The following is a 14,718-nucleotide window of genomic DNA, read 5'->3' on the forward strand; positions in this document are numbered from 1 at the left end:
GTGTAAGCAAAAACCAACCTTGGTACAAGTCTGTACTACACAGTTTTGTGGTAGCGAGCTGAGCAGCCAGGCTGATCTCAAGACGGAATGTGAGCAGTAAAAGGGGTTACACAGAGGTCTTACAATCGCATTGGTTCAAGTAGACACTTATACTCAAGGTTTCTCGGTAAAACACTTATTAATTTATTACACAATAATTTAGAAAACATTCACTAGAAGGAGGCAACTTAATATTATACACAAACACACTTCAATAGCAAACCAATAAGTTCCTGAACCAATTAGGCTCCCCTGAAATAGGAACAACATGGCATTTCAGTTACTTTCAATGGGAGCAAAAAGGCACGTTAGCAGAATAGATCACAAATACTTTTAGGCAGTGCAAATAGTTATAGTTCACTAGAGGACTCAATTCAGTTCAATACGCATAGGCCAAAGTCAATGGACTAGTGTCTTGGATAGGAAAGAGCAGCTCTTGAAGTAAACGGTAAAGTCTTTGCCAAAGTTCTCAAAAGTAGTTTGTACGAAAAAGAATCATATGTTGGGTCACAAGCTGATTAGGCCTGCAAGTTGGGAAAGGTCCACAAACTTTCAATGCGAGAGAAGCATTCTCTCAATTGGGTTGGCACAGTACCTTAGTATGAAGCAAAAGATGCAGCTGAAGATGTTGGTTCCTGGCAGTTTCTGCAGATCTCACTGTTCCTGAGCCTCAGTCGTGGGGCCAAGAGGGAGGACGTCGGGGGACTCATGCACTGCACGGGATCGTCAGAAAACACTGACAAAATTGAGTTGCTTCATTTCGAGTAGCTGTTCAAGCACACAAGCTGGTGTCCTTCCACCTTGTTAATCCTAACCAGCTTCGAGAATGGTATTCAAGTGGCTTACGAGTTGATTGGTCCCACCAACTCAAATGAAGAAGTCGTCCTTGAAGGGGCTTCTCTGTTGAGATGAACTTGGCAATTCAGACCTGCAGCAGGGCTTCACCGGACAAACCAACGGTCCAGGAGTTGCAGCAGCCGTCCTCTTCCAGCTCGTCTTCGGTTCTTTCGTTTCAGTGGTCGACTCTTTCCAGTCCAGGAGACACGCCTTTTAAACAGTTTTCTCCCATTCATTCCAGCCTACCTGCCACTGGCCGGACAGTCAGCCAGCCAATCACGCCAGAGTGCATTTGGGTCTCCTAAGAGACCAAGCACAGTGAGTTTCGGGCAACTCCCTCACTTTCTGCCCACGCCAGACACTCAGACGCCAGAGGCGGTCTTCAGTCCTGAAGCCCGCCAAAGGCATGGAAACAAAGGGACCAAACATGGTTTGGCACGCAGAGACAAACACTAGAATGACCTTTCCAAAATGAAATGGTAAAAAAAGAAGACGGGACCTGTTTAAACAAAGGGGCTTAAGGCACCATTTTGAAAAACATGGCTCCAGCGATTTTTAGCTAGCGGTGTTCGCGGTCGGGAAAAATCATGGTAGTTCGTTCTAAAACACTGCCACCAGCCATTTTGATAGAAAAGGCTAGCATATGACTGCTACATGAGTTTCTAGACAGGGGATACTTGGTAACCCCACCAGCACTCTATAGGAAGATAGTGTGTGCTGGGTCTAGGAATTTAAAAAGACTAGTAAAGTCAATTTAACCTTACATTCTCTGGGAAACAGTAGTTTATCCCAGAGAAGGTATTTAAACCTTTGGGAAGTCTAAAACTACATCCCTGTGTAACTGCACTGAGGGTGCTGTGTAACACACATGAAAAGATGCCTATGGAGTTACCTTAAAACTCCATAATCAAAGAACAGAAGAGTAAAACACACATCCAAATAAATGAAAGAGAGGGGAAAAAAGGCTCACACTCTTTCCAGGTTAAAAAAAATCAAGTTCTCAAAATCCAGCAAAGTTGCTGGGGGTCTCTAAGGTGAAGGGAATTAGCACATTTATGAGAATTCTCCCTAACAAAGATCTAGATGTCGAGATATCAGACCAGCGCCGGGGCCGCATGTGCACCTGCACCCACGAGATTTCATTTAATTCGCGGTTCAAACTGATCCAGTTTAAGGTACTTCATAGGCCCACCATACCCAGATGAGATCAGATTGCACCATATGTCGCAGAACCATCCACCCACATGCCCGAGATGTAACTCTGACAACGCAAACTATATACACATGGTGTGGTCATGCCTGCACTTGATCCAGTTCTGGGGAGAAGTATGCACGTCCCTATCAGCTATCACAGGCTGCATCATTACCCCATCCCCATTGGCTTGTGTTTTTCATGAACTTCCCCGGATGGGCCGGGATTCTAGGAAACTGGCGGACCTATGTTTACTTCTCGCGATCCACTGTATTCTGTTACTCTGGCTACGCCCCTAGACCCCCCACAAACGCACAGTGGCTTTGTGCAGTCACCTGGGCCTCAGATACCAAAGAGCACTGGATACACCTACAACACATAGTATCTAGACCAAGAAACATCTGGACGCCCTTCCGTTCATACACGTCCTCCTTATCCACTGACTTTGGGGGTGAGACTGACGATTCAGACTCATTGATTTCCAAGTCCACCTAGTCTATATGCGTTGGATGCCCTTGTGTCACTTGTATCTCTAATGACCCTTGCCTCTGCTAGCATTGCAGTGTCTGTATAGGTCAGTCAATCTACTATGTACATCAAATGTATTCTTGCTTCCTACCATGTAATGCTCGTACCTCGTTGCTGTAGTGTCAAGCTTAACAAAAAAAGGTTTAAAAAAATAAACTGAGGACAGAGTTGTACTGGTTGTCAAAGAGGTCTGCTGATGGATGGCCGACTTCATGCTCGCTACCGATGGTTTCAGCTCCCACTTGTGCAGAGCAGACTGTAACCTGCTTAGTTTGTCTGCTAGGACGTTCTTCTTTCCCTCCAGATGGGACACCAACAAGAATAGCCGATTTTGAATGGCCCAATACCAAATCTTCTCTGCTAGGAGACACAAGGGAAGGGAACAAGTAGCCCCCTGCTTGTTGATATAAAACATTGCAGTAGTATTAGTAGTCTCACCACCTTTCCCTGAAGTGAGGAAAGAAATTATTTGAGAGCAAAAAATATGTCTCTTAGTTCCAGGACATTTATCTGGTCCTTTTCCTGGGAGGACCAAATACTGTGAGCTATTAGACTTACATAATGGGCTCCCCAATCGTACTCTGAAGAGTGTTATGACTATTTGGTGAGGAGAAGGTTGAAAAGGAAACCCGATTAACAGGTTCTCTGGGGAGTTCCACCATAGTAGAGAGTCCTGAACTTGTTTTGGAATTTGAATTTTCATTTCCTGAGAATCCAGGAGCTGGTTCCAGTTCTAAGCAAGATGCCACTGGACCGTTCTCATATGGAGCCTTGCAAAGGGAACTAGGTTTATGCATCCTTTGAAGCCACCAAGCGTCAAGAGTCTGGTGTCTGTTGTACCTTACGATGGTTTGTTGAACAGCTTCCACACTTTCCAGGGGTGGAAAGGCTCTGTGTAGAGTAGTATCTATAAATGCTCCCAGGAATTGGATCCTTTACGAAGGATTGAGCTGGGATTTTGTCACATTTGTGGATACCCCAGTTTGAAAAGAGTATGGCATGTTAATTGCATTTTCTGAAGCAATTCCTCTGGAGAATGGGCCTTGAGAAGCCAGTCATCTAGCTAAGGATATAGATGGGCTGCCTTAACTGAAGGTAGGCTGCCACTGAACCCAGAACTTGTGAAAACCCTGGGAGCAGAATTTAGCTGGAAGGGAAGACAGGTTAACTGGTAATGAGACATTCCTATTTTGAATCTCAGGAACTGACTGAGGTTTGTAGTTAGGGATGTGAAAATAAGCATCCTGTAGATTCCATCCAGTCGTTTGGGTGAAGAGAAGCCAGAATCCGAGGAATGGTCACCATGTGGAAGGTTCTGATTGACAGAAATTGGTTGAGGTCTGAAAGGTCCAGAATTGGACTGATCCTGCCTGATTTCTTTGGGATTAGAAAGTAACTAGAGTAAAATCCCTGACCTACTTCCTCTTGAGGAACCAACTCTATCGCTCCTAAGAAAAGGAGTTTTTGAATCTCTTCCAGGAGCTCCGGGGATGATTTTTGGAGCTTTGGAGGAGAGGAAGGTGAAATAGCCGTAAGGGCGAGGCAGTAACCATGCTGAATAATATTCAGAACCCATTGCTCGAGTAACGGTTTTCCAAAAGGGGAGAAAGTTGGAAAGCCTTCCTGCTACCAGGGATGTATGCTCCTTGATGATAGTAGGAGCGGAAGGTATGTGCATGCCCGGAAGGAAGACAGACTACTTTTGCTCTTGAGCAGAATTTTAGGAAGTGGAAGGTCCCGACTTAAACTTGGGTCTATATCATCTCTTTTTAGAAGAGTAATAGGACTTAGCAGATGTGGCTGAACCACTGTTTCCTTGAGGACGTGGTTTAAATGAATTAACATTTTGGTGATATGGCTGTTTCACTGAAATCGAGCTAAGGGTTTTCAGCTGCCGTGACACTGGCCTTACATTTCTGGATGACCTCATCTGTGGATGGATCGAACCGAGTTGAGCCATCGAATGGAAGGTCGAGCACTTTCTCCTGGATATCTTGGTGAAAGGGAGAGGCTGACAAATATGCGTGCCTACACATGCAGACTGCACTTGTGACTGCATTTGCTGTTGTATCCGTGAGATCTTTGACCACTTGAAGCTGTTGGATAGCTGCTTCTCTACCCTCTGAAATCCAGAAGGAAAATTCGTCTGTGGCCTCAGGGGGGAGCATGTCAGCAAAGCGTTAAAGATTCTCCCAATTAGGGATATTAAATCCTGCCAAAACTGTAGCAGTGTTAACCTGCCTAAGTTTTAAGGTAGAGTTTGTATAAGACATCTTACCTTGCGTCTCCCATGATTTTGCGTTTTTATCTAGAACTGAAGCTCGGGATGGAGAAGGGCCTTGACCCTTTCTGCCAAGGGCAGCTGAGACTACCGTAGATTGAGCCGGAAGATTGCCCATGAGTATGACGGTTTCCTCCTTAGGCACCGTGTATTTATCATCTAGGGCCTTGAAAATGTGTGGATCGGTATGATGCTTTCCCCAACGAGCTAGGGCTTGTTCTAGAACAGACAATTCCATGGAAAATGGAACTTTTGACTGCTCAGATGGCAGTTCCCCAAAAATACCAGCCGTTTCAGGCTTATCCTTAGAGAGGATTTCTAGCGCCTGCATGGCTTTAGTCACAATGTTATGAAACACCCTAGATGGTGACTGATTGGTGTCGTCCTCTGAATCTGAGTCCGAGTTCATGGAAATGTTCTGTTTTTTGGGTGGACAAGCAGAGTCCTCGTTGTCCACGGATAACGTGATTGGCTCAGCAATATGACTGATGGGTACCGATCCCGGATAAGTAGGTGACATTTACTCTGTGATGTGTTGAGCCAGAACTTCTAGGAAGGGCTGAGAAAGGGAGTAGTTTCTAGCACAGTATTGGTGATTCATTGGGAAGGCCTAGGTTGAGGGTCTTCTAGCCTGATGGGAGAAGTTGAAGAGTCAGCTCTGTTAGGCGGTTGGTTGGTATTATAGATTTTAAAAACCACAGGTCTAGGCACCTGGATATTGGTTAGAACCAGCTGCAGTCCAGGTTGTGCTGGTACCTCAGTGGGTTGACCCAAACTGTCCTCAGACTGAGGAGAAAAGTGTGGCAAAATGTGAGGTGACTGAAATGCTCACAGGCGTTCTGAATAACCTGCAGTGGAACCGTAAAAAATGGAGAAGCATCAAAGTCTTCCGAGTCAGAAATTACAGTAGAATTATCCTTCTGACTCTCCAGCACAGAGTCCGAGACAGATGACAAGGGAGATTTCTTCTGTTGCTTTTTTTGGAGAATTTGGTACCGGACTAGATCTCGACTGAGTGCTTATGCCTCTTGTGAGAGGACTTATGCAACTTCCTCGGTACAAAGGAGCTTGAAAGTGGAAGTGGGTACAACCTTTTCTTTCGGTACTGAAATACCATAAATTTTACATGCGGAAGCTGACTTGGCTTTACTCAGTACAAGGGAATCGGAATGCACCAACCAACCCCGGAGGCACGGGCCTCTTTGCATGAAACCTTGCCTATCGTCTTACCAAGGCAATAGAGGGTTTTCCTGGTACCGTTGTTATTTTGTCTGGTGTAAATAACTCTTGCGGTACCAGGTGGGTCTTCTGAGACTCTTTCCAACCTGGAGGTACTAACACTTTCCCACCAGGAGGTACTAGTGCTTTACCAACCAGAGGTACTTTCAGGTGAATAGGCTGGGGTTTTCCCCTGAACGGTCCCGCGAAGACCCCGGAACTGAGGAGGCAGTTTTCCCCAAGGTACCGACGGCCGGTGCTGAAACTACTACCTCACCTGAAAGTACAGTCCCCATCTTCCCGATGTCAGCCTCCCTCCTGTTCCGAACGAAGTCTCGGTCGTATTCGGTACCGGTCCAAGCTCTGCCATGGAGAGAAGACGAGTCCGCAGAGACCTTGCATGAATCCCACAGCAAAAGACACAGGTACTCACCAGGTAATGTATACCCAAACAGCAGACGCAGGCATGATGGGGATATGACACAGAAAAATGCTTCTGGCAACGGATGCACTGCATGACTCCTGCTGCATACGGAATGCGTAGAGGGAGGCACCACGAATTGAAAAAATGAAAATGAGTAAGCAATCACTAAGAAAATGGGATGGACAGCAAAAAAAAAAAAACATCCCGAAAAGGAGTGAGTCACAGCACTGCAAAAATTCTGACCCGCCCTGTAGGCAGAAAAACAGGAACTGGGTGTAGAACCATGGCGACATAGGGGTAAGGTAAGGCCCGGTACATGGAGGGACGCACGCGTGATGTAGGCCCCACCCCTTCAAAGTTTTTAAAGAGACAGCTATCATTTGCAGCCAGCTGTTCTGGCAGTTGTGAAGGAGGGAGAGCCAGGACGAAAAAGAAATTGGAGGACTACCACCACAAAAAGTGTGAGAGAAATTCTGAAGAAGGCCTCGGAGGGAAACGTTTCTATTGGCTGTGGGCATTAGGACCCAAACTTATGAGCCTAGAGACTGTAGTTACAATTTAAATTGCTCTATGTTACAGAGGATTCCCAGACTGACCAGGAACATTCACAGCATGTTCATCTCGCAAAAGATCCAATGCTGAAGAATATTAGGATCGCCAATAGCAGGGGCCAGGGCATGGGCAGATTGCAATGCTGAATTACATACAGTACCTGATAAACAGCGAACCCAATAGCCAGGCACTTGGGGCTAAGGTGGAACCTTTAGGGAATATTCAATTACGAGCAAATTAGCAAATGGGGAAGCGGTCACACCGACCAGAACATGCATTGGGAAAATTACTCAGAGCATACCTATAAAATGTGGCACACACCTGGTGTGATTGAGGGTGCTAGGAAGACATTCCAGAGTTGTATTGCTGGGAAACGAGGAAGAGGAGAGAAGCTAGAGTTGAAATCTGCATTGGCCAAGCTAAACAGAACGTTTCTGAAAAGGACATTGCTAAGCCAGAAATGCTACCATTTTGGATCAGGCCAGGCTGAAAGGGAAGACTATACTAGGGAGCCTGCTAGGTGCAAAGGGATCACATTCTGCAAGGAAACAGATGTTAAAATAGGAGCTGGATAAAAGCCTGAAAGGGACAGCAAAGTCATCAAACACAACTAAACAAGTTTATGATGCTGAAGGAAGCAGAAGAAGTGGTGGGAGAGGGCAGGAGGAGAATCCCAGAAGAATCCAGGCAAGGGGCAATTTCTACCCAAAAGCATAACGAAAAAACCACAGGGAAAGCTAAAGGAATTGCTGAGTAAAGCATCCGGAGGAGTACGATACAGAGCCTACTTTAATAACAGGTCCAAGGCCATCAGTTCCCAGTAGAGAACACAAGGTCAGGATCACCTAACAAGTAAAAGACAAAGAAATATTTAAAGACCAAGACGTGCGCTGGGGCACATTAAGCTATCCAGAGAACGCAAGTTATATGAAAGACCGTGGGAGCCAATGCTCCAGGAGATTGCTTAGGGAATGGACATCAGACTTTGGATCCAGATACATTTTGAACAGGCCCTGAGCCATCTTCATTTATCCCAACTTTATCTTGGAATCTCCCCTTTCAGTTTGCTCCCAGTCCAATAGTGCCCACTCCATGCAATCCTTTCACCACGATAGTGGAAATTAAGGTGCTGAATATCTCTACATGTTGTGTGTGTTCTATGCTATCCACCTGTCACAGGCCTACAGGTGCTAAAGAGACAAAGCCTCCTGGTATGTTCTTTTAACCTGGTAGAACCAGCAGGGTATTAAAGAGTTAATGTATTTTTATTAGTATTTGGTTTTAAAGAAAAACCTTTTATGAGTTACTACAGTAATCATCAAAACAGTTTGTTTTTCCGTTTCTTACGATTTACTAACAGAAGGGAAAGAAGAAGTTATGCACCCATTATGCAGTCTTTACATTTTGTGTGCCTTCTATTAAAATGAAAATTTCTATCAAAGCCACAGTTCAAGACAGTCTTTCCCCCTCAATTCGATCCACCACTGGTCGACCATGAACTATGGTCCGTCATTAATGTATTTGCCCAACCATTTAGTCCTCAATTCTGTTATTGCAGACAAGATAGCAAGATAGCTGGAGAGTTTCCGTGGCATCTTTGCAGGTGCACGGTCTACAACTGAAGTCAACTTCATTCCCTGCCACCCGGCCATCCAAGATCTCTCTGGTAAGAAAGAGGTTTAGTCAAAACAGCATAAACTGTGCATGATGGTAACTGCATAGAAATTTGTGTAGGTATTTCGGAGGTCAGTTGAGTGAGCGAGCTTCAAAGAAGGCTTTCTCATAGCACTTGAAACTCAGTCTTTCCTGCTGTGTTTTGATCCAATCATGAGCCCATAATTTGTGTTTCACCCCAGTGGGATTAGTGGTTAGCATTTCCACAGAAGAATCAATGCTCTCTAGAATTGCGTTGCAAATGTTCTTCCATTCTCGTAAAGTGCCTTGTGACCTTTCCAAAACAGCATCCTGCAGGAGTTTGAAGCCCCGCGGCGGCGATGGTGATATGCATTTACAGATCAAGGACAGGGACTTCCAAGCCACCATTGCGTACATGGAGGTTAGGCCAAGATCCATTGATATAGCCTGGATAGGGGTACCTCTTGGGAGATGGAGGACCTTTTTCCAAAATAAGCCCTTCAAGACAGGCCATAGTGTTGCCGGGAGGGCAAAGAAAGTTTCAGCACCGTAGGCGAGTATCGGGACTACCTTCATGCGGTAAAATGATAAAAAAAAAAAAAAAAAAAAAAATCGCACATTGTGTATTTGCAGTATTTTTTCAGAATATTCCAAGCCTCAGCAACTAGGTTCTTGACCTTACTTCGCAAGATGATCTCTCTTGGGGCATCATTTGAACTGGTGTTTAAGCACATTACTAGGTAAATCAACAAGCTTACTTTGGTGACCTCTTTGCCATTCATGTACCAGGAGTGTTTGTTTCCTCCTCTGCTGCCCTCAGGCTCCATGATCAGTATGCATGATTTTTTGGTATTGATCTTGAGCCCGTTTTCCCGGACATATGCCTGGAGAGCATCTAATTGCCTTTGCAGGCCAATCGGGGTCTGGTTAATAAGGACGAGATCGTCTGCATATAAAAGTCTGTCCAGATGGCCAGCAGCTAGTTTCGGTGTGAAGCTTCTTGCACTCTTCAAGGTGTTGTAGATGTCAGAAATGAAGAGGTTGAATAATGCTGGAGCTAGAGAACAGCCTTGCTTCAATGCCCTCATGGTCTTAATGGGTTCAGAAAGCAGACCCCTTCCATCCAGTATAACTCTTAGGGAGGTCGCAGTTCCAATCTTCCAGCTTCAACCAGAGTTCTGTACGGTCGATTGCTTCGAAGGACTGGGCAAGGTCTATGAAGGCCAAATATAACGTAGTGGCTTTCTTCTCCTTTATATGACTCTTTAGGATGTTGATGAGAAAGACATTTAGTGATGTGCCCACTCCTTTTATAAAACCAGATTGCCTGATGGCACAGTTCCCATAGTATAGGCTCCATTTTGAAAGGCCCAGCAGTACATGTGCCACAACGATCTTCCCTGCCACGTCCAACAAGACTAAGGGCCTGTAATTGGCTGGAATAGCCCTATCCACCTTTTTAAAGATTGGGACAACAATTGATGTTTTCCATGAGGGTGGTACTCGCTAGGGTTGTAACGATATACCAGTATAAACACTGTCAATTTCATTTTGCTAAAATAACTTACCTTGTTTGTAACGGTAAACCGATTCAAATGATGTTTTTTGTTTTGCACGTGTACTGTGCAGTGCACTTCAATTAATGCAATTGTAAATTGCAAATAAGGCTGGCACTTGGCTGGCTTTTTTCTCTGTTGTCTAGGGAGCCTCGGACTGGAGGAGGTGGAGTTCAGCAGCCTGGGATTGGAGGAGGTGGAGCTTGCACAGGCCCGGGCTGGGCTGGGCTGGCTTCTGTGTCGTTCAGCAGCCTGGGATTGGAGGAGGTGGTGCTTGTCCGGGCCCAGGCTGAAACATTCTGGAATCCTAACGTGCACGTGTCAGATAAAGTAGAGCAGCCTCTGTTTGGACACAGCTCTTCTTCACTGCTGCGTTAGCTCCAACGTTGGTACCTGCCCTGTGTGTGGATTCAGCACGAGCAGAAAAAGAAAGGTATGTTTTTTTTTTCTTTCAAAATGTTATTTGTCTGTGCACTACTCAACACATTATCAGTGGCAGTGCCAATGGTAGGCACCCTCGGCTCGTAACCCTGACAAGTCTTATTTACCATTTTGGCATAGGCCAGGAGTGTAGTGTATGCCTCAGCCTGCAATGACTGCTGCAGTGCTGCCACACTTCCAAACACACTGCTACGCGCTGTGCCACAGATTTCAAATGTTCCAGGAAGGTGAGCCGAGCCAGGAATGCAAGCTTCTTTTTCTTCCCTCCCTTTCGTCTCATGGCAGGTGCATTTGTTGTTCACAAGTTTGTGTGATACATGATGCAGTCCATAGGCCGTACCACCTAAAGGCCTTCGTAGGGAAGGCTGGAAAGATAAGGCTGCCTCATGTACGTAAGCCTGCATGGGGGCACAGCCTAGGCAGGAGCCATAACAAAACAAAAAAGTTGTTTGAAGCCGTTGGTGGAGAATTCAGATAAGTGGGGTTGGGCAGAGGTCCCGCTGCGATAATGACAGTGCGGGGGTGGAGCGGAGCCCCCAAAAACAGAGTGGGCTACAAACAAAAGGCTGTACTTGCAGGTGCACCCTTTTTGGTCAGAAATGTGCAAATACAGCCTTTTATTTGCTGACAACAGACATAGATCACATTCACTCACCACACAATTCAAGGCAATGGCAGAGGCTTCAAGAAAGCATGCACTTTCCTCTTGCCAAAAAGAGCGCCTGGAAGTCCCTTCCTCCTAAGAGGACAGGGGAATGGGCACTCTGACTGATGGCACTGAATGTATGATTGGGCTGGCGCAGGGAAAGTCACATGTCAAGCTGCACCTGACAGACCACTTACTCTGTGCCAATTTCCGTATGGGCTAGTCCACATTAGCACCTCCCCCACCCACTTGCTCAATCCCTTTGGGGGCATATCGCCTGAATCATCTTTAGGACAAACTTTGTCCAGAGCAATGCTCGCGTACAACGCAAAGACCTGCCCTTGTTGATGGAAAGCATGCGTTATTGCTAGTTGTGTTCCTCCAACCATTGCAAGTGTCAATGTTTTTTGCCAGAAAATTACAACATAAAATCAGTCTTCATACCCTAAGCACATCCACCCCCTTAGTGAACGGACATGTTAGCGCCCCCTCCCGTCAGTAGTTCCTGCTCCTCACTCCGCCTGCCGCTCTGTCCCTTTCCCCATGCACTTCCTCGCTCTCCTCTCACGTCCCTTCTCTTTTCACCCCCTCCTTCTGTTTGCTAAACATTTTGACAGACGTACCCTAAACTGGCATCTATTGACCTAAAGGCATAGCTAGCAGGTCGCCGTGACAGATGGCTTCAATTTCAACCCGGCAGCAAGTCTCGCTGAAGCATCTGTGTTATTTAATGTGAGCCAACAAAATATAATCAAACATCACTGAGGGCTGCTCGCAGATGATTGTACTGTCATTATAATGCTATTTCATTATCTGTTTGTATTTTATATTGATATGATATTTTATGATAGTCTATTTATATAGTGCCTATACACAATGTGTTTCAAAGCACTTTTGACAGTGTCAGATAAACAATGAGGAAAATTAAGATTAAAAATATGTTCATTTCATTTCAATCACCCTGCTAAAGTTGCCGAACCATTATCGGATTGATCCATTCTGAATGAAATTTTGGGTTGAATGTAAAGTTTAATCTTTCTTCTCAGCAATTCAGTTCACCAAAGGCCTCTTAGTAAGTTAGTACGCATTCCATTTGTTCTTTAATGAAAACGAATGGCTGAAATTAATTGCATAAATCAGCTGGCGTGTATTCCAGGAGTGACACTGTTCTCACTTCCAGCTCTTGAAACGTGATTTTTAATTCTCTCTATAAATGAGGGTGGGAGGGGGGCAGGAGAGAGGGTGACTAATGGCGGTTATCCGCACCTCAGTCAAAACGCGCTGTAATTGTTGCTGTTCCTATTGTAGGGGACCTGGGTGTCTTTTCACTCCCAACGCTCCCTTGTGTTGGCTCCAGCACCCTCCCACTATGTTGGCTCATTTTCCAACTCCCGGCCTTTATTCATGACCCCCCCACAAGCCCGTCTTTCTTTAAGTGAGTGCCCAGTGCACTCAGGTGGCAAAGAAAGAACACTGCAGATGACTCGCTGTCCTCGAAAGCCTCCAAAGGGAAGGACCAGGCACAGTGCTTGCTATTATGTAATGATTTACACTACAGATCAGATGGTGGCTATTCTCCTGTCGCATGGCCAGTGACCTTTGTGTGTATGTGCTTAGTTCACATTGCAGGTAGCACACTGTCACATCTGCACAACGTACATATGGTCACCACGGCAGGTAAAAACAGCATACAGCTGAGCTTTCACACACATCGCCTGCTCACCTGTGTAACCAAATTGGCAGGCAATTGCACAGCAGCATCCAGCCTTCCATCTCAGTCTTTATTTTTTATTTTAAAATGTTTTATTGGTTTAAAAAACAAGAAATCAGGAACAAATACATGTTAAATGATCCTGTTAAATTAAAAAAAAAACTTTAACATTGCAACTTGATCATCATCCTTCTGTCAGATATCATTCTACATCTCAGTGATAGGGGCAGATCTCGGGTCCTTTTCACCCTCTCCCTTCAGTGACAGTACCAACTCCAACATTTTCATAGTGGCAATTACCAGTCCAATTTGCTCACCTTTCATTACCCATTTCCACCATTGCATCGGGCTCAGGGTCTTCCCTTTTTCCCCCATCTCAGTCTTTATTAAACAGTAGTTTTTACCTGGCAGTTTGCTTGTTGGCAATAGAATTGCCATGTACGGTGCACTCATGATTGCAAAGGCTTGTTGAGACTGGACAAAATGTTCTGCAGCAAGCAAATGCTTACCTCTGTAATTGCACGTCGAGCATCAACGCCAGATCATCTTGTGAGAGCAATTAATAAAACTGCGGGAGTGTGAGAGCGTGTCTCCTTTGGCCAGAGACTACCACAAGTTGCACGATACTTGGCAGTTATAGTGGAACATGAATTTGTTATTGCAGCAGTGTGCTGGTCTTTATTACATTTCACTCTCATGCTGTCTAGGCACTACGTACTTCCATATATTTGGGCACAAGCAGCATAAATAGTGTTTTATAGAGTTACATTGGCACATATTGTGGACCGAGGCATCAATCTGCTTTACAGTGGAAGTCATAGCATATATTGTGCACTATATATTAACCTATTTTATTTCCACATTTTCTCATGGGAAAAGGGTTGGGCTTGTTGAAAATGTGTAATATGGGGCCACTTTGAAAATTATTTCCGGGGCCTCTTTTGGTTCGCAGTCCATCCCTGCCTTCAGTCCGCCTGCCTCCTTCCCCATCCACGCTACGTGATTGGGCGTGTTGCCTGTGTTAACTTCTGCAAGGGTCCAAGACCCTTGCAGGCTTACCAACCGGCATTATTTAACATCGTGGCTGGAAGGTACGTTTGGTGCAGCACTAGTATGCCACTATCCATCCAAATGAGTATCCTACAAAACTTCTTTGTGAGCGAGTTACGTCACGGGTCATATGTTTATAATTAAAAAACCTAACCTCCTATGATCTTATACTTGCACCAAATGTGGAGGTTTGTTGCAAAGAATCTATCTGCATATCTTTGTTTATTACACAAATTCTTTCATTAGATGTCTTAAAATAACTGAAAATACAGTGGTCTTTGGGATTTGTTGAAAATGTAACTTTTCCTGGCAAAATAATATTGAAGACAATGCTTATACACACGTGCACGCTATACCGAAATAACCGTGGTATACCGTCATTTCAAATGAAGGTTATACTGTCAAAAAATCAATATCTTGACATCCCTACTACTTGCGCCTTAGCTTCTTGATTTGTTCGAATGGCACTCACAAGGAGGAGGCTCACTGGTCCGGATTCTTCTTGAGCATTATGTTAAGCATCCCATCTGGCCCTGGTGCCCTTGAGTTACTTGCTTTGTTGATCGGTATGAAGAGGTTGTCTCATCGTCTCTATTTGTCTCAAAGTT

The 14,718-nt window shown here is 45.1% G+C and overlaps 1 protein-coding gene across 4 annotated transcripts in view; it reads right to left on the reverse strand.

The window, feature by feature from the left end:
• CUX1 (cut like homeobox 1) overlaps nt 1-14,718 on the reverse strand; it is a 2,307,153-nt gene that overhangs the window by 1,429,067 nt on the left and 863,368 nt on the right. The window lies entirely within an intron of this gene.

The sequence above is a fragment of the Ambystoma mexicanum genome, chromosome 9 (genome assembly GCF_040938575.1).
Source record: "Ambystoma mexicanum isolate Mex_15411 chromosome 9, UKY_AmexF1_1, whole genome shotgun sequence".
Lineage (NCBI taxonomy): Eukaryota > Metazoa > Chordata > Amphibia > Caudata > Ambystomatidae > Ambystoma > Ambystoma mexicanum.